This window comes from Numenius arquata, chromosome 4 (assembly GCF_964106895.1).
Source record: "Numenius arquata chromosome 4, bNumArq3.hap1.1, whole genome shotgun sequence".
Taxonomy (NCBI): domain Eukaryota; kingdom Metazoa; phylum Chordata; class Aves; order Charadriiformes; family Scolopacidae; genus Numenius; species Numenius arquata.
Window position 1 is genome coordinate 54,703,342 of NC_133579.1, and position 20,413 is coordinate 54,723,754.

The window sequence follows — 20,413 nt, forward strand, 5'->3', positions numbered from 1 at the left end:
CCATTTATTCTTACAAATTTCGGCAAATCACATCTGCCTACCACAAGATCTAACTATATTATTCAGAAAAAGGGACTTATTTTCTTATTATTTTCCAAGGTTATAATCTGGAAATATTTTCCAACCTCTGCTCAAGGTTCATTTGCACATTTTCAAACTACATTTTCCCAGTGAACTCTGATTACTGATGCCTGTGGGGATTATCTTTAAGCAGACAGTTTGAACTCTTGTCCCTCCTGCAACCTCATTTTCTTCTCATCCTCTTGTTATGAGGGGATCAGTAGTTATAAACTTTCCATTACTGTGTTGGTCAGCAAAAAAGCCACGTGGACATTAATGTTTATTAGCAAGCTTTTTAGCAGAGTAATAGCCAAAGTGGTCTAAGCTTTAAAACTCTCCAGTGCCAGCTGGAGTATCAGAAAATGTGTATGAGCCTTTAATTAACTGTAAAATCTGAAGTGAACTGCATTGCACGATACCTGGGGATTTCAGTGAAGAATGTACATATGTTCTCTCTGCTAATTGAAGATGAACTGCATTTTAAGGGATTACATCCCCTGAGGTCGCAGAGCCAGAGAGAGCAGAAGATAGGAGAAGAATTTTAAAGGCCTAAAGTAAACTTTCTGCTAATGGTCTGCCCTTTGCAAGGAAAGTGCATTAACAGTTTATCTTTAAGCTGATTTACTGCATGTTGTGTAAATTTTGTATGGTAATGTGAATGTAGCGCAAAAAAGAAGTTTATATTTTTTCTGCCTACCCATAAAATATAAAAATTGAAAGGCTTCTTATAGTTCTGTTACAAAACTCAGGCTTTGTTTTTGCTTTTTCATTAAGCACTGCGAACTTTTTTGTTTGCTTTTAAGAAGTTACAGAAGTAGATTAAATGCAAAAGAAACTAATCCTGGCTGTAAACTTGTCTGAAATGTAGTGTATAATTACAACACTCTAGTGGCAGGGTGATACTGAATTGTCTGTTTCAAAGATGCACAAGAGCTAGCATGGGCATTTCACCTTGCAGCAGGGACAAAATACAGTACATTGTCCCAAAGGGGGTCTTAAAGCCTTAAATTTTTAGTAAGAGATTCCAGACCTCTCCTTCTTTCTCCTCCTCTCCAATCCCCTGTGTTTAGCCATTGGATTTCTGTCAATCAGTTGGAATATTTTCTTCTCCCAGACTCTAGATACCTCCCACACATTGGGAGGTATCTAGAAGAGCAAGCAAACCGAGTCTTGTTCCTGGATTAAGTAAGGCTTTTTGGCTTCCCATTCTTCCACTCGCTGCTGCCTCTCTAGGGTGAGCAGGGGGAGTAATGAAAAAGTGAGATTAGCGGCTGTCTCTGATCCTTCCCTCAGGGTAAAACAGACAGTGAAATCGCTGACCAATCTGGCATCCTTCAGACCATACTATAAAGTGACATATCAAAACTAGAGGAACAGCCAAAGCTTTACGTTAAAATGCATAATTTTATTCAGTTTAGATTTGATGCAATATTATGCCACCTCTTGAAAATTGTTGAGAAGGGCAGATGAAAAAGGCAGTGGAAATTGCTTTTAGGTGTAACAGAGGAAGTAGAAGTTTTCAGAGTATCCATTATGGTTGCATTCCACCGAGGAGCAAAGCCAGTATTATGGATAGGAAAACAACAGTATATTGAATTTACAGGAAAATAAAATGTATGAAGGGGATAAGAAACTGTGGGGAAGTGGAGATTAAGTTGAATTGAATCTGCTTTCTTGATTAAATCTATTGGGGCAGGGATATGAGGGAGAAAGGATTAGATGAAAAAGCCTGGAGAAATGTCCCTCCAGTGTTTCTCCAAGTGAGAGGGTGGGGCTTTTTTCTGTTTGACTTTATCCATCGCTTATTCCAGGAGCTGGTGTGTGACTGAGATGAGTAACCAATGAATTTGGGCATGTACCTGGTACATCTAAGTCTGTTATATGGAAATAGGCTGTGGATATGTAACATTCTGCAAGCTGTATGCAGCTCTAGTGCACAGTTTACACAAGCTGAATGTGCATTATCACAGTAAGTGGTTGCAGTAAGCAGGGCATTGCTCAGTGCGCAGCATTTTTTGAAACACCACAGTCGGATCCCCTGTGTATTTGGAACCCAACTTTCTCATAGTCTCTCAAGGGAAACTAATAAGAATGCAGACTAATAAATGAGTAAAATAAATGTGTAAATATCTTTATTCACATTTCACTGTGAAAATGAAGTAGTTAATAATTACTGTAGCTTGATTTATGTCAGCAAAGTCATTGCAATTTCTTTTACAGTTGAAACAGAGTTTTGGAAATCGCATAGAAAATATTGCCAACCTAATCTAAAATAATATGTGGTTGCTGGAAAAGCAATGAGCCTGTTAAGATATAGTCTCTTCCCATACTACCTGTTATTTCATACGGTGCTATATTAAAGAAAAAAAGATTAAGGAAAGTGAAGAAACAGAGTCACTCTGTATGTTCAGCACATAAAATATTGAATACAATCTGAAGGAGAAACTGTTTACATTTCCTTTGTATGAAGTGTGTGAGACATAGCAGATGAACACATGAAACAGCTCGTATAATATTTACCTCAAGAACCTCTGAGGAGGTTAATGAGCTGACTTCTATTAACTTCAGCAATGCTACACAAGCACAGAGTCTGGTATCTAACCTCTAGACATGTAACAGAATTATTTTGGGTCATATTTTTTACATCCTTAATTCCAAGTAAGAAAGAGAGAAATCTTATGTTGTGGACACTCATAGTGTACTACACATTACTGCTTTTATAAACATTGAAGAGTATAACTATTGCAGTGTTCCTTTCTTCTATACTTCTTTATGGACATTGAACCTTTGACATCATTCCTGTTTGTACAGAACTATACTTTGCTGCTTGTTAGTGCTATCACTATTTACCTTTTGCCTGTATAATGGTGGTTTGACAGGCGAATCCTGTGATAAGTAAATCTAACTGTTTGAATTATAGGATCTTTTCTTCATAACTTTTATTTGAAATATAACTGATGCCTGCTGACTGGCTGGGCATGTAATTACCTCTTTCATTGTAGTACCTCTGGAATAGGCTCAGGAGTGGTAAGTTAGTTCTGGTGAGGTTTCCATGGCAGAGGTACATAACATGACAGTACAGGCAGTGGAGCACATCAGCCTCTGCCTGGTCCAAATCCCCAGCTATGTGAAGACACAGGGGGGCTTTTGAAGCTGAAATTAGAAGGTTATTCAAGGATCAAGGTGTGTGTCCATCCTCCCTCCAGTAACACAGCAGTGAGATCTCCTGGGGAGGTCTCCTCTGCCTTTTTTTCTGTTCTGCCTTTGAACTGTTTTCAGGGATCTGTCTGCCCTTCTTAGTTACAGAAGAGATGTCTCGTGCTTTTCAGATATGTGGTGATTTTGGTACGCAGTTTGCAGGGCCAGGAAAGCTAGATACTGCTGTACCAGACATGGAGTATGGCAGTTGCTGAACTTGGGAGCATTTTTCATTCTTTGGATCTCATTTGGGGAAGGCAGGCTATCCTTGAGTATCAATGATTCTGTCAGAAAGCAGGGGTGTATTTACATCTCATTTGCATACTGTAAATAGTTGTGTTCTTCTCATGAATCTTGAATAAAAACTGCATATCATCTGGCATAATATGCCAAACAGAAAAAATTTTGCTTAAGTTTTATTCAAAAAAAGAATTTGGATTAAGTGTTGACATGCTAAAAATTATTCTACAATCAAAAATGTCTTTGCATAAGTATTGAGATTATGGTAATACCACAATTATAATAAGCAGTTGGACTTTCCAGACACCGAGAAGGTACAATCCTTACTGACTTCAAAATCCTAAAACAAAGTTAAAAAAAACAACACAACAAGCTACGAAGAGTTTTCAAGAAAGGAACACCCAAGAACAGAAATTATAATTGATAAAATCAAGACAAACCTGTTTTTGACAAATAGTAAAGTTTTTTTATTAAGAAGGGAAAAGAAAAATAAACTTTCAGGTATAATCTGAGGGGTTTTTTTATGGTGGGTTTATATTCTTATACAAGAATATTCTTATACAAGGTTACTGAATGGAAACGTAACTGATTGTGGTAGTTTTCTTATTTGGTAAAGAATTTTTAAATTTGGCCTCTTTTTTAACAATTTGTTAATAAATTCTGTAAAAAAAAAAAGATGGACTAGGATATGGGGTGCTTAGCACAATTTCTGTATATTAGAAAATGGCTAGGTTTTTTGTCTTATTTTTCTTTTTATGTTCTGTATGTATTCCAGTTTAATGGATTGATACGCATGTTCTCAGACACAAGAAACTAAGTCTTGTGGTATTTGCTCCGAAGTTCAGGCACTGATTAAAGATTAAAGTTAAGATTGCTTACATAATATTTCAGCTGTCCACCTCTGAAGCAAGTTCCTTATTGAAGCTCTCCACAAAAAGTGACCTTCTAGATTTTCCTGTTGTACGTACAAACTACGTGACTGTATCTAAGCTCTGTCTAACCACCCCAGGGCAAGTGGTTGCACAGCACTCAGAAGAATGATGCTTGGTATCATATCTTGCCAACTAACTACATCTTTTAGTTGTAAAGAGTCTAGGCAGAGCTACTGAAGGTGTGTACAGTCTTAGCAGGCTAAAGGCCCCAGTAACCTATAGCAATACAGTAAAATTAGTTTGCTGAAGCTGATAACATCACTAGGTGTCTCCCCATTTCTCTGTCAGCACAGGCATAGCTGATGTATCGTATTTATTCCAGGGCTGGGTGATAATAGCATTTTCTGCTGTCCAACTTCAGCTGACACCCAATATCTGTTAGCATGCTAAGGCTCACTGTAAATTGAAAAAACTGATAAAATAGCCAAGAATCTGAATGTACTTTATTGGTTTCATTCCTGAGTTATGCTAGGGTAACGTTAAAATACTCCTGCCCAGATATGGAAATGGATCCTACTTTATTAAGGAAAAAAGTGTTTTTAAGTTCCTGTGCTTTGGTGTTGTGTAGCTTGCCCAGCTATATCTTTTTTCCAGTTAAGGCTATAGTAAAGACCAAATAATTTCTCTCTTACGACAGAGCAGAATTTCTCCCTTTCGGCCACTTTCACCTTCTGCAAAGAACCTGTAATTCTAAAACTGTCAATTCTCATGTTGCTGCTATAAATATCATAAAGTTTTTTGTAATTTAGAAAAAAAAAATACTGTGTTTTGTTGTTGATGAAGTGTGTTTTCATAGTCAATATTCTTATAAAACATGGTTGTTGACTTTCTGTATTTATTTCAGTCTTGGCTAATGTTGGTGTTGTGTAATTCCAAAAGTGGATAGAGGAAGACAGACTAAAGAAAATATGGTAGATCCGAAAAAAAATATTCCAGAAGAATGCTAAGACCAAATTATAATGCACTGTGTAGGAAACAGGGAAATGAAACAAGATTACATGAAGAAAATTATAACAGCAGTGAGAAACAAAACAGTATAAAAGAAAAAAACCTATGCCTTAAGCTACACAAATACTGTGAAATACATTTTAAGAAAATCTCATTGTTTTTTAAAAGAAAAATTTTTGCTTCTGTTCTATTTCTACCCTCTTTATTTTTCCCTGATGCATTCATTCTTTACAGCCCTTGCTATTAGAAATACAATTGCAAATAAATAAAATAAAATAAAATAAAATAAAATAAAATAAAATAAATAATAATAATACAAAACTGAACACTGAATTTTTGAAATAGATATTTGATTCCAATGCTTGAAGCTTTAAAGGAGGCACAAGGATCTTGGGATCATCTCTAAAATCATGTAGGTTAGCTATCCTGGAGCTGCAAGAGGAGAGGCATATGTGCTGGAGAAAATAAGGCAAGATCAGGACTGAGAGTTTTAAAGGAGAAAGAGAGTTGCGGACATCATTTTGGAAAAAAAAAAAATAGATGAGGAACAGCAGTCTCAACATGAGTGGGCAAGAGAGCAGTTATTTGGAGGGGAAAGTAGGTTAATACTGGATAGTACACTGAAGGTGGCCATCCAAGGTTGCTATAGCAGTAAGGAGAGCCCTCCTGTTAACTTCCAACTTGTTCATTTAGTCTCATGATGGCCCCAGAGGATTGAAATCCTTCTCTTTCTATTTTCTGCTGTCCTTTGGTAGCTAACATACAGTTAATGTCTCTCCTCATGCCTTCTCTTTTTCTCCCAGGAAAGGCTCAAGAGCTGTCCCCTTTTTCTGAAAAGCATCTTTCTGTTCTTGCTTTAGTCCCACCTCATCTTCCTGCTGAGATTAGTGATTTGTCTGTAAGGGCACCTTTTTTCTTTTCTTCTTTTCATCTTCTTTGCACCTTTCACCAGTTTTCTTTGTAACTCTTAAGAAGGTAAAAGTAGGGGCTGAGTGAATAGGCTAGAGGAAATGATTGCATGATACTTTAACTCTTCTTCGAAAGACTGTGCCTTTCTGTGATGAAAGAATGCCATCATTTCTGGAAGGCACAGAGATGACTACTGTAAGTTTTTTATGGCAATATTCTTATCCAAGTTCGTGCATAAAATCATGGAGAAACATCTGTGGTTCTGTAAGAAAGAAAAGTGAGAGGCAATTGATTTCCAAATTAATATATATAACATTCTGCCACATTCTGTGCTGCTGTTGAAGGCATACAGTGGCTATATCAAACCAAGACAGTTGCTAAATGCCTTCAGGTTCTTTTTATTGTATTTTTTGTGTATGCACTTTTAATTCTGAAATCTTGTACTATTCTTACTTGTTGAGCAGTAACAAAAACAGGTAAAGTGTGTTTGTTTTAGAAGGGAGATGCTATACTTTGGGATCAACCTTGGGCAGCTCCAATACTGAGCTTTCTCTGCTACTGCCCACAGCAATGACATAACGCTAGTTTCTCATAGTTTCTCATAACGCTACTTCTGAGATACATCATCAGCTGTAACTTACACTCTTGTCCAAACACATCTTTGGAAAACAAGACAATCTTTTTCTGCTCATCCTGGCTTGGTGTATTTCAATGACTCCCTATATTCTAGAGATAGTGACAGCACACTTTTTTTCCTCTGTTCAGCTCTTAAGTGCAATATACTCTCCCCTAAGTACAAAAAGGAATTTTTCACATAGTTGGGATTCTCTCACTGAACAAGTATTGAGCTAAATGTGAGGGAGAAAAAAGCTTCTTTATTGTCACTACAAAGCAGTTGATAGTCTTCAAAATACTACAGTGTATGTTGATGACATGCTAAATGTTCATTTACTCTCAAAACAAAGAAAAAACAGGACTATTCTAATGAAAACAGTAGTGTATGTTATTTGCCATCACTGTGAGGCCATTACAATGAACAAGGAGAAAATATACCCTTGATTATAGAGGTTGATTGAAACATCTTTCAGCTGCTTTGTTTGCATGCAAAACATATCCTGGTATTTCAAACTGACTAAAAAAAAGTTAAGACAAATTCACAAGTCCACTTTTCCCTATTGATGTGGTGGAAAGCATTTAATAAAATTTCATGGGGTTTTTTTTGAGAAAAAGCTTCTGAATATACATACAATGATAATAGAAAAAGTAGCAATAGCTGAAATGGTCATGAAGAGAAAGTAAGTGGTTTTGTATTTGTGATGTATGGATGATGATACGCACATGTCTGAAGAGCTGATCAGACTTCATAATGTAGCTGGCTCTTCATAATGTAGCAGCCAGAATTTAAATACTTGATTATATAAATCAGAAACTGAATGACACTAAAAATCATCTTTGTGATGAGGTAATTAAAATCAAATGTGCAGGTATTTGTAACAACTAAATCAAGTCCAGAGTAATTGTATTTTCACTCTAGAAAGTTTCTTCTCCATTGTCCTTGAAGTCTGGCTACTAGTTAGGCACCCCCTTCTCCCCTTTAACAGGTCCTGTCTAAGATGCAGACCTCTCACTTCATTCTCTCTCTCACATTTGTTCTTGACATCCTACAGTCCCTAAAAGCTCCTCCCCTTGAGTAAATCTGCTTGCTCCTCAGGAAAAGTGCATTTTGTGCAAAGCAGAGGTGCTTCCATGACAGTCATATAGTCAGTGATGAGGTTTGCAGGGACTTCTGGAGATTGTCTAATGCAGCTTAAAACTGGGTTCAGTTGGGTTTTGAATGTCTCCATGGATGGAGACTCCATAGCCTCTCTGGGAAACCTGTGTTTGACCACCCTCCCATCAACAATTTTTTCCTCATGTTTAAAGGAATTTCCTGTATTTCAGTTTGTGCCAATTGTTTCTTGTACTGTCACTGGATACCACTGGCTCTTCATTCCTTACTCCCATCCAACAGGTATTTTTACCTCATACCACAAAAATAAAATACTCATACCACAAAACCCACTCTTCTAAAAGGAGTATAACGCCACGAGGAACACCTGAGAAAGAAATATAGAGGCTGTCACAGACTGCTTTTATTTCTTTTTTCCACATTGATTAAAATGCCCAGATGAAATGTCTCATCTGACAATTCAAAAATTAATTTCCTCACTAGCAGCCATGTGTCCATCCACTCGGAACCTTCCAATAAAATCTCTTACTTCCTGGTAAATTGCTGTTACAAAGTACAACTTGGGTGCTACCTCCAGTTATGATGACTCCTTCCTTTTCAAAGGACACATGCCTATTGCTTATTTATCAAGGCAGATTATACATAGGACCCTGGTAGCAAATACCACAGTAACTAATATTAATTCCACACAAATAATGTAATATCAGTAATATCAGTTAGCAATTTCTTCAGTCATAATGTCCTTGGATAATAAAATGTCAGTGAATTCTTTTCTTCATAGGCTTCTTCTTCCCATACTTCAGACAAATCCAAAGATCTTTGTTGGTGCAAATATCACATAGTGGGACATGTATGCTGATCTTCTTTAGTTATCTAATTGTAAATGTTGTTTGCTACTTCTCTTATACATGTGTGTAGGCATAAGCTGCAGCAATCCAACCACTGAAATTGAGCAACAATTTCACAAAATGAAAAGCTTGTTATATCATTTATTTGACACCTCAACAAACTAAATCAGCTCATACTTCATTTCCCCATTTTATGTGTGCAACTTTTATGAAAAAACATACAACATGAGGATTTCAGTGGCTAAGACATAAACATTTATGCCAATACCACCAAAATTTATATTTATGGAGGACATGGTGAAAGATAATAAAAAAATCCTGAAAGCAAAAGATTGGGTTGGTGACCCAAGCCTATGGGAGACTTTCGTGTTTGAATGTAGAGACATTAATCTCTGATGATAACTATCTTTATTTTATTTCAGTCTGATGAAACATTTTCTGGACAAAAATTCTGTGGATGTTGAAGATAGTGTGAATGCTTCAATTTTCAGAACTACAGAAGAGTTCCCCAAATATGCAGAGGTAAACTCAGCTATGCAAATTCAGTTGGAAGTAACTGATTTTGCAAAAGCTAATATTGAACAGGGATATGACGATATGATACCAATTACTGAGGCCTCCATAACAATTCCAAATGTAATAGAAATGTGAGTTTAAGATGGTTCCAGGTGCACGGTTCTGTTTTCAGCCATGATCAGCTGATTACTCATCATCATCTGTTGCAAGCCAGCTGTCAGCTCACAGGGAGAGCATTGAAGTCAGTTTGGCTGAGCAAACAGAGTTATTTCTGAACTGAATGTCAACTGGTTTCCAAAGCAGTGAAAGTAATAAAAGTGGTGATGTCAGTAAGAGCAATCAAGCTGCACAGAGAAGCATTATTTCACTGCCCTAAATCAGATTAAACCATGGCTTTGATTAACAATGAGGCAATTTCTGCTCCACAGGTTCAGGCTTCTACTTGCATATTAGGACAAAACTTTGTTATTGATAGATCAGAAATAGAGAGGAACTGGTTTCAGGAAACCCAGTGTAATGACTTCATTTGTCTATTTTTATTGAAAAGAGAAAAATGCATTACTGGGTTAAATTCAATGTTCCTTTTATTTTTGTTTTCCAATGGTCTCTACAGTAGAGGCAGGGAGAGCACTAAAATATATCTTCTTGGGAAAACCTCAGCAGATATAGGTGTATGTGTGCAGTGGTGCATATGTTCTGTAAATTCTGATTCATCTGGACACACATGTCTGTAGATCTTATTAATGAATGACAGCTCTAGAGCTTTGTTTAGGAAACACTGATTATAGTGCAAATGGACAGAGCAACTGTATGTTGCTTTTATAAGAGACAGCTACATCCATCAGATTCATTCCTGTCATTTCTAGAGAAATTGCAGGTTGCCTGGAGTGGTTGTGCACTTCTCAGCTGTGTGTTTGGAAATGTCAGAGACACCTAGGAAGTTCTCAAAATCTGCCTGGACAAAGGAAGGCATTCAGGAAACTTCAACAGCCCTTCCAGTTATGAGTAACCATCAGCAGCATTGAAAGAAATATAAAAGCAGCAGGTCCAGAGCTAACTGAGTTTGAATGAAAGCAAAGGTGAAAACTTGTATCTATATGGGACTATTTAAGGATGAATTTCAGACTGAAAGCCATAAAAAAATAATGTCTCCATAAAAAAGAAAACAACTTGACAAATATTTGAAAACAATTTTTAAGCTTCCTAATTTTGAAGTCAGACTCATGATCCTGCAGACAGTATGAGTCATGATTTTTTCAACCTGTAGTACTGATAGCTCTACAATTCTCCTGTGAGTTATAAGTTTCTATGCCACTGAAAAAGGAACGTTTATTACTCTCACATGAACTTTGCTTGTTAGCTTTCTAAAATAATGTATCAGTATACTCATTCTTCTTAGAACTGTTCTCTCCCACCACCACTTCAAGAGTCAAAATAGAAAAAAAAGAAAAATATTTTAATGTAAAATAGGAGTTACTGTAGAAAAATTAACAGCAACCCTCTCCTGGTGCACTGAAAATCCATCAGCCCTGTATCTCTCAGCCAGACTTTCAAATAATGTAATACACAAGAAGTATAAGCGTTACTAAACATACTTTAAAAAGCTACTAATATTATTCATTTAGATTAAACAACCATCTGGCTGTCTTCTTAATCACTTGACCTAATTGCAAGGTGGTCATTTAGCACATGTTTCAAAGTGATATTCAGGTAGATGAGGTTACAAGGAAAAGCATCTGTTTCATATCACAAATAATAATTAAAGTTAAACAATTAAAGCAGTGATGTGCCTCTGGGATTTGTATGGAGTCCCTCATTAAAATTCCACAAACTAAATCAAGGTATGATTATACTTAATTTTCATGCCTCTGATGAAGCTTATTTGCTTTCTGGCTATTGCTAAATCATTCCTGTAGGATCTCTACAGGCATCTTAGCCAAAGAAAATATTTTTCACTTGTCTATTACCATAGACACAAGAAGGAATGGTTTTCTTTAGGGACTAGTAGGGAAAAAAAATGCTGCATAGATATCTAAATGCCCTTATGGCAAAAAGTACTTGAGAAGTTCCTTGCATACCTCTAGTAATATCACCTATAGTGTTTATTCTACTGTGTGGTTGAGTAAGTGTGCAGTGAGAAATAGCAAATGTTTCTGGTATGTATTTTTTGCCTTGCCCGGTTACCTTCTTCTCAATTAAGTCACTGTAAGAAGGTATTCTTTTAGAAGAAGAAATATGTAGCCCTCGCTGTCCATCATTCATCTAGCCCTGTGGAGCACATGGTCACAGGGCAGTAGCATTCCTGGGCAGAGAGCTAACATAAATAAAAATATTAAATATCAGATAATTGTTCTGGCAATTTAAAAAGCATCATTTCTTTTTTTTTTAAACTGGAAGGGAGATCTTTCATTTTCATATCAAACAGTTCCAACTTCTTTTTGCTAGTAGTAAATTGAAATTAAAGGCTGAAAAATAACATCAATTAGTTTCTATTTTATTTTTATTTTTGTTTTGTCTAAATGCGCAACACAGCAAGATTTAGCTGCTTTGATGTGGCATCTGGATGTCACAAAAAAAGCATTGTTTTAAATAGAAATTAAGTTCAAACAGACATATTTTACCTAGGTTTAATAATGAAGAAAATAAAAAGAAGACATAGTAGCAGTTGCCATTTGGCGTTGTTACCTTTCATTGCTCTGTACCCTTTTAAAGCCAGCAGGACATTTCTGAGAAAGGCACAAGAAAATTCACAGTAGTACTAAATGTTGTTAGTCTAATGAAATTTTGTGGCAGAAAGTTCCACAAAAATATTATGTGCCACAAACACACAGTTTTTTTAAATCAGTTCTGAAGGATGGATATATCTACTTAACTGAAAGGTTTTATTTTACTATGGCAGGACAGCAGGATTCCATTTATATTACTGGAAATGTCTAGTTTTTACCTACATCTTCCTTGTCCCATTTCAAGTCAAATTATTCACAGTCATTTTATTTGGTTTTTGTTTGACAGTTCTTATCTTGCCCCTGATGCAATCACGTTTATTTCTATTATTTGAATATGTATGTTTTAAGGTCCATAACAGAGCACAGTATTCCAAGTGAGAATATGCTATTGTTTTCCATGATCTCCATTATGCAAACTATATTCAGGCTTATTTATTTACTCTTCATTTTAGTTTTTATCTCTTATTCATTAATCCTTCTGTGGTTCATTTCTACCACTACCGAGTGAGAATAAGTTTTTGCTGAGCAGTTTAGAGAGGCACACTGATAATTTTTTTGATATATTTCAAATTCAATACGTGAATGTCAATTTTTTTTCTCTCTACTGGATGCTTTCTTGCATTCATGAACAGAAAAATTCACATGCCAGGATTTTGCACGGTTCTCCAGCTTTACTGGATCCAGCAATACCTTCTGGTTTCTATTAAATGGGATGCATACCAGATAATTTTCATTAGAAAAACCAATTTCATTATAATTTCCTGGTGATGGCACTGATTTATAGCATACATGTATTTTCGTATTATGTCTGCATTTCTGTGGACTCTTTTGTATCAGTGGAAGAAGTCCACTCAGCTGTGTCATTATAGGACTGTAAGTAAGCTCAAGGTCTCAGTATCTTTTCTCTAGCTGATGGCTTTTTGTTCTGTGATTTTTAAACCAGAGTTCTTTCTTTTTATTACTTGCAGAAATAAATAAATAAACATGAGTTGGAGAACAAAGAATGATTTTGGAATGGTAAAAAGGAATTCTTCCTGCTTATTATCTGTCTTGTTAAGGATAAAATGTCATGTTTGTTTTCAGCTTTCCCACTGAGCTTGGGAATATTTAATAAACTAAGCACATAACTTTGGATACCATTGCCCAAGGAAGAAAACTTCAAGTGCCAACCATGTAATTGGAACCAATTTCTTTTCTGTAGTTTTCTTTTTTTAAACATATTAAAATGGCCAGTGAGTCAGTGAGTGACTAATGCAAAAACTAGATACTCTTGAAATTGCTACTGGAGGCCAGAAAACTGTCACAAATTCAGAAATCAAGATGTTTCTAGAACTAAAGGCACATGACATAGTTTGTATGCTTTCTAAAAGTTAGTGTGCTACGAAAAACTTTTTATTAAACACTGACTATTTTAAGGCTTAGGTGGTAGGCATATCGCAAAACTAACTTATACTGAGAAGATAACATATTTCTTAAGAAGATTCATGGGTCCAGGCTACGCAGGATAAAAAGTGTATGTGCTATCTTCAGTCTTGAAAATCCTTACATTGCCATGAAATAAATAGAGCTTATCTATTGGGAATAAAGGGAAGATTCTATCTTACCTAGGTTTCCATTTCACCTGTCATATTTCAGACTTGCCATATTTTTTCAACAAAAGGCACTCATCACTCCTCTGTGAGCTGGAAAAAAAGAAGGAGGTGAATTGTCGGTGTTTGGACAGTGTATCCCCCTGAGTGCAATAGTATGTGTCTTCTCATTCTACACCGCGTGTGTGAGATACCAGACAATTGCTGCCGTGGTTATGTTACTACTCACTGGCTCCATTTTTCTGAATATTGTCTGCCCTTGCTTTGTAGTAGTAAGTGGACTGTTACGTTACGTTGCTTGTGCAAGACAGCAAATGGCACATAGTAATTATGCTGCTATGTAAAGAGTGTTTCAAGTATGGCTGCTGCTTAAAAGAAAACATCTTAGTCTTTTAATGCAGAGGGAGCTCTTTTTTTCCATCTTCAGAGACATCCCACTAAATAAAGCAGATGTTTCCACTCACTGTCCAGAATAACTGCAATGAAAGTAGGTCTCCACGCATCTTCTCCAGCAAAAAACAATACAGCACAGAATTTGGGTACACTGTGGTTTGAATATGAAAAGACATCCACTCTTTTGAAGGTGTGCAATTTTTATTGAAACTGATTGTGTCAGCATAGATGTAGAGCAGGTTTGACCTAGGCCCAACAGGATCAAACCAAAAACTTTTTTGGCTATCAATAGACCCTGGAACAATGTCTAAGATCAGATAAATCAGTACTTGCTTTTTGTAATTTGGATGGGTAGACAGCGTTTTCCAACAGAACATAGTCTTGCTAGCGCAGCTAGCAGCCCAAGGACCCATGAGTGAAGCATACATGGACTGACTGTAGTCCTACGTACCAATAGAAGCCCTGTATAATATTTCCTGATATTAATTCTCAGACTATTGCCAAACATCTGAGGGCTTCGGTAGCTCGACATCTTAGAAACCACACAGTTAAGGGCAAAAACCTAACATGTTAGAAAGCATAAAACTGAAAAATAGAACTTCTGTATCAATAACTCTTTTGAATAAAAATATATAAATCTATAATGGAGCTGGACAACTGAAAAGATGTATTTGTTGTACAAGGTGTTGTACAAAAAACACATTTTCTAATGTATTTAATCTAGTCTAAATGTAATCCTCTTACTTAGTTCCCCCGGTGGATGCTTTCCTTCTATTCTTTTTGTTCTCATGTCTGGAACAAACTAAATTCTCGTGTCTTTTTCTTCTTTCCTTGGACTGAGAAAAAGAAACACTTTTTTTCAGAGTCAGACTATTACATTAAAAAACATACATTTCCTTCACTGAGTGTTTTATGCAGAAAAGCTGAGCCTGCGGGATAAGAACCAGATGGAAAAAAAGTTTGGTAAGCTGTTCCTGCCTTAACATTCAGTAGATATTCAGGCAATTTTTGATGAATTTGCACAGCTATAGGGAACAACATATATTATGATGTAAATGCCATCAATATGACATATGCTTAAAGTTCTGTGTATAAATAAATAAAACATATTGAAAAGCCTGCTGCTTACCCCAGCTGTTTATTTCTCACAGTGTATAACTGCCAGAGAAAAAGCAAAAATACCCTTTGCTTTTGCAGTGTTTTCATATGGGGTTTGAGTCATAAAGTAATTAGTAATCTTAAATCGGAATTCCTAGCTGCAGTCAGGTCAAGTCCCATGAGTGAATTTCTGTATTTGTGCTGAAAAAGATGCAGAACCGTTTACATCAAATTGACAGAAAATGACATCATCTTTCAAGATTACATCCTGACTGAAAGAAGATATATTTTGCGTTGATCTTTTACGGAACTCTTGGTAATTCATGGGTGAATTGATATAGCTATTTGATAACTTATTGGGGCCAGTGGAAAAAGCTTCAGGTGACATCCATGAGATCTCCATTGATTCGCAAAGGCACTTTTCATTGCAAGTGATTCAGTGACCAAAAAACGGAGTAATTGAAAGTAGGGAATTGCTATAATTTGCTATGAATACATAAAAACTGATTAAGCATACCCATTATAAGAGTCATCTGCAGTTGTTAAAAACTGATGCAGCTGAGGACTAGCATCTCTAGAGTCTGCAGTGCAGCACCTGGAGATTGGTATAGGTGGTGGCCTGCCTTGCCATTTAGCTTGCATTACACTGCCAATGACCAGAGGGAAGGAAATAATCTGATCTATGATCAATGGACTGAGGCCAGTGTGACCGTGTTTTTTCATAAGTGTAACAGCTTGCTTGAAGAGAAAGCTGCTAAAATCATAAAACAGTGGAAAATCTATATGTCTAGAAAAAAAACTTTCTGCTCTGCCACAGAATCCAAAATTGATATTTGCATGTTTCACAGTCCTGTTTAGTTCAAAAAAAATCTTTATTTTTATAGTGATTCAAATAACCAGATTTATTTTGGAAAACAGGGCTGAGGACTGACTTTACTGCCCAAGCAAAATTCTCCTTGCACTAAAAAAGGGTCTTTCTAGATGAAAACATGTGGGGCCTAGCTTATGTGATTTTTGGTAATGTATCTAAATCACACAAATAACAAAAATGCTGAATTAACAGTACTTTATAGTATTTTCCAAGGTATTCAACACTTAATTTCCTCTATTCCAGTGCCAGAGATGACAGTATATGTCCTATAGACACAAACAGGAGCAGACCTAAATTAGCAATAGAATGTCTTTGAAAATCCAAAAAAAAAAAAAAGAATTCTCAATCTATGATTCTCAGTTTTACTCTCTGAATGACCAGGATTAGCAAGTTTAGGTCCTACTTTGGTGTAAATTCGTAACATAATGGTTTGGCTATGTTTTGGAACATTTGCATCTATGGAAACTCTTTATCATAACAAATCCCCTGGGAAATTACCTCTAAAGTTAAACTGGCAAGTCACAGAAAATTAATATGCCCAAGACAGTATGTTCTGCAACGGCTGCTCCTAAAGTTCCAGTGATGGAGTGATGGTCCTTATTGCCATTTAATATTATCTTCATCATTTGGATTAATGCAGCATAATTGAAGACTACGTCAAGGCTTATTTCTTCTCGGGTATATATGCATTCACCTAGAATTGGTAAGCAGCACTGTTTAAACTTCCAAAAATTTTCATATTAAGTGAAACTAATACTTTCATTATTACAAGCTTTCTTGAATGAGTTAATGTCCTTTTCCATGTTCCACATATTTCAAAAAATGTTAAATGGAACAGCTAAACCCCACACTTTATAAATGTGCTCCAGCTTTCTTTGCTCCTTTTAATATTAGAATTGGATTCTTGTCAGCTTTTGGGGGTTATTCATAGGCTTGTTATGACCTGACCTCAAAACAGAGCCATAACTCTATGTACATAATGCAAAGAAATAATTAATTTCCATTAAAACGTTCATTTGTATTTACATCTCTTACACAAACATTCATCTAGGCAATAGGCCAGTTAACATGCGGAAGGTGTATTTGGTGTTTGTTTCATGAGACACAGGTTTGGGAAGGCTGATTTTGGTTTTTACTTTGTTATTAAAGTCAGAATTTGCACAGTGAAAAGAAGTGAGTCTTATCTTGTAAGTCTCCCATGTTGAAAGGCTTTTGTCTTCCCCATCAACTTATTTTCCTGTCACTGCTTCCTTCCAGTAAACTGTGTATTTTATATTTAAGTAGTAGATGAAAAAATTCTAGTTCTTCTGTTTTGAAATGCAGTGACTATAATCTATAACCACAACAAGATTAGTAAAAGCCTTATTCTAGCTTTTTAATCTTTCAAGGAATCTGAGTTCTATATAAATGTCCTGGAGACAATGGTGAGCTCTTTATACCAAAAATCAGAGTTGAACAAGTTTCTGCAAAGGTGAGAGAGCCCACTACCCAAAATCTGGGAGTTAATGCCTAAGTTTTTCATGGCTGATTGTCTTCAGAAAAAGCTTTGAAGTGCCTGAACTTTTTTTTACCAAAAAATATTACATTTGCAGTTCTTCATTCCAACTAGAGACGTGTGCCTAGCACTACCTTGATCACTTTGCTTATTTTTTCACTTTCTTCTTTCTTCTTTGATCATCTTTACTTTTTCAGTGATATACTCATTAGTACCATACTGCTGAGATGGTTAGGGGATCAGAGCATGTGATAGATGAGGAGAGGAAAAGGGAAATGGATTTGTTTAGTGCAGAGGAGAGGTGACTAGACAGGGGAGGATCGAATCGCTATTTTCAACTACCTAATGAGTTGCTATAAAAAAGAAAGCAATGGACTTCAGACATTAGTTGCAAAAGGCAAATTCTAACTACATAAGCAAAAAAATAAACACCATGAGAGTGGTTAAGGACTAGGACAGGAGCCCAGAAAGGACATGAAATCTCAGTCCTTGAAGATTTTATATTCCAACTGGGCAAAGCCTTCAGCAAACAGAGCTAACTTTGAAGTCAGCCCTGCTTTGAACAGGGGATGGACTAGGTGGTCCAGAGGCTTCTAGCTTATGCTATGATTTGTTATAATCACAGTTATATTTGCAGAGTTCATAATGAGCTGGATTTCTGAGCATTGCCATCACACAAGTAAATAACAATACTGCCACTCCTCTATGGTAAATATATATTCTTATATATATATATAAATATATATATATTAAAAAAAAAATCAAAGAAACCTTGAAAATATATCATAATTTCTTCATGGAGAAAAATAAATTTTATTTATTTTGTGTTAGGTTGGCAACAGAGAGAGTAATTTGGGGGATGAAGTTTCAATCTTTCTGCAAATAAAGGACAAAGGAGCAACATTTGAGTCTGGATCTCAATTATGGTGACTGCTACATGACTTTTTTATGGGGAGTTTAACACAAAATAGGGTTTTAAAGCCAGTTTGCCATTCAGACTCATGAACCCTTGCTCTAGAACAAGGGAGAAAGCAAGTGCAAGAGGCAGAGATTGCCCCTTTGGGCGGCAGTGCAAATTTAAGCAAGAGTAAAGTGACCAGTAGTCATGGCCTATTTTTAAGCTACTGGTGTTATTTCATATAGCAGTCTCAGAGCAGCTTGTATTATTTTCTCTCAAATGATGATTGAAAAGAATGTATTTCTTACAAAACCCATCTATATAAGGTTGTGCCAATTGCATTCAGCTATCAAGAGGATAACTTTTCCTGTCAAATTTTCTACCACTTGGGACCACGTGAGCTATATCAAATGCAGGACTACAGCTAGTATGGATTCATATTAAGAGATTACAATTCCAGCCCTTTCCTTCCTCCCTCCTTGATATTATAGGTACCGATTCATATTCATCTCAACCTAGAACTAAGCTCTTACAGCTCTAAAACCCATGGTGCAATCTGTCAGCATGTCTCTTGAAATGGTGAAAAGAAACTGAGTACTTTGATATCTCAGACGAGACATGTCAAGTTCTCCTAGCTACTTATAAACATTTGCATGTTTCTTGTACCTGTTTTACAAGCAGCTATCGTGTATTTTTTGTATAGAAAACGTCAATTGATGACAATGTTTTAATTCTTTTCTACAAAGTGAGAAATGTTTAGAGATACAGAAATCCCAAACCAGGTATTTCAAGACAGAATAATAAAATGCTAGCCTTATTTAGAGAAGAATCAGCAACATAGGATGTTTTCTTTTAGAAATCTTTGACAAATGCCTTGTAACCATAGAAATGATTTTGGAGACAGCAGGAGTAGCTAAAATAGATTAAATTAATGTGCCAGGCTCACTTTCTCACAGCATGTTTCACTGTAATTGATTACACTATAGCCAAACTTAAATTACTAATATCAGTGCAGATAGAGGAAAATGAATATTTAATAAAATCCCTTTGTGCAGTTGTAATAAATTAACCTATTTGAATAAACTATAATTTGTGATAAGCATTTAAAGAATATTTTTCTACCTGGAACACTGTTGCGGAACTCATAAGTATGAAAAGAATAAGGCAAAGTAATTTAACAAAAGAGAAAAAAAGTAATTAATTATGCAAATTTGTATTCATTATTTACTTATAAGTATTCAATAATATATTGGATTTGAAAAATAGATGTCACCTGGCTAATACTTTAAGCTTGGTCTTGCAGACACACAGGCTCTTTAAATAGATTGGTTTTAGAAGAAGCAAATCCCCAAACCAATATGCACTTGGTTTCAACTGTAAAATGAAGGAGAATTAGTCAATAAAAACCTGTAATTGTGATTAATGCCTATAGCTGAGCAAAAATCTATGGTTCTAGGCAATACAGCTTTTATTTGCAGGTAGTCTTAATAGAATAAATCCATGTGTCCCATGTTATAATTAGAATTAGAATAATCAATAAAATAAATAATTTTGACAGGGTAGATCTAGTGTCCAATCATGAAAGGAAAATTGGAACACAATACAGGAAAACCTGAGTAGCTAGTTGACAAATGTAGAAAAGCATTCCAGCAACAGGGATATTACTAGGAACATGGCATAAAGGAAAGAAAGCAGGTTCATACAAGCAAGAATTCAGGTTGATTCTTCTACTTCTCAAAAGCTTAATTTTTATATTCTATTTTACTTTAAAAACATACTTAATTTTTTTATGATTTTCTTGTTCTGACTCTTTGAGGAAGATAATGGACTTATAAACTCCCACTTACTTCAATGGAGCTGCAATTTAGCTTGGTAAATGCTTTGTGCACAAAAGCCTCAGAAAAATCTGCTAGTTTATATCTCCACAATCTGTACACACAGCCTTTGCTTCGGCTTAATTGTT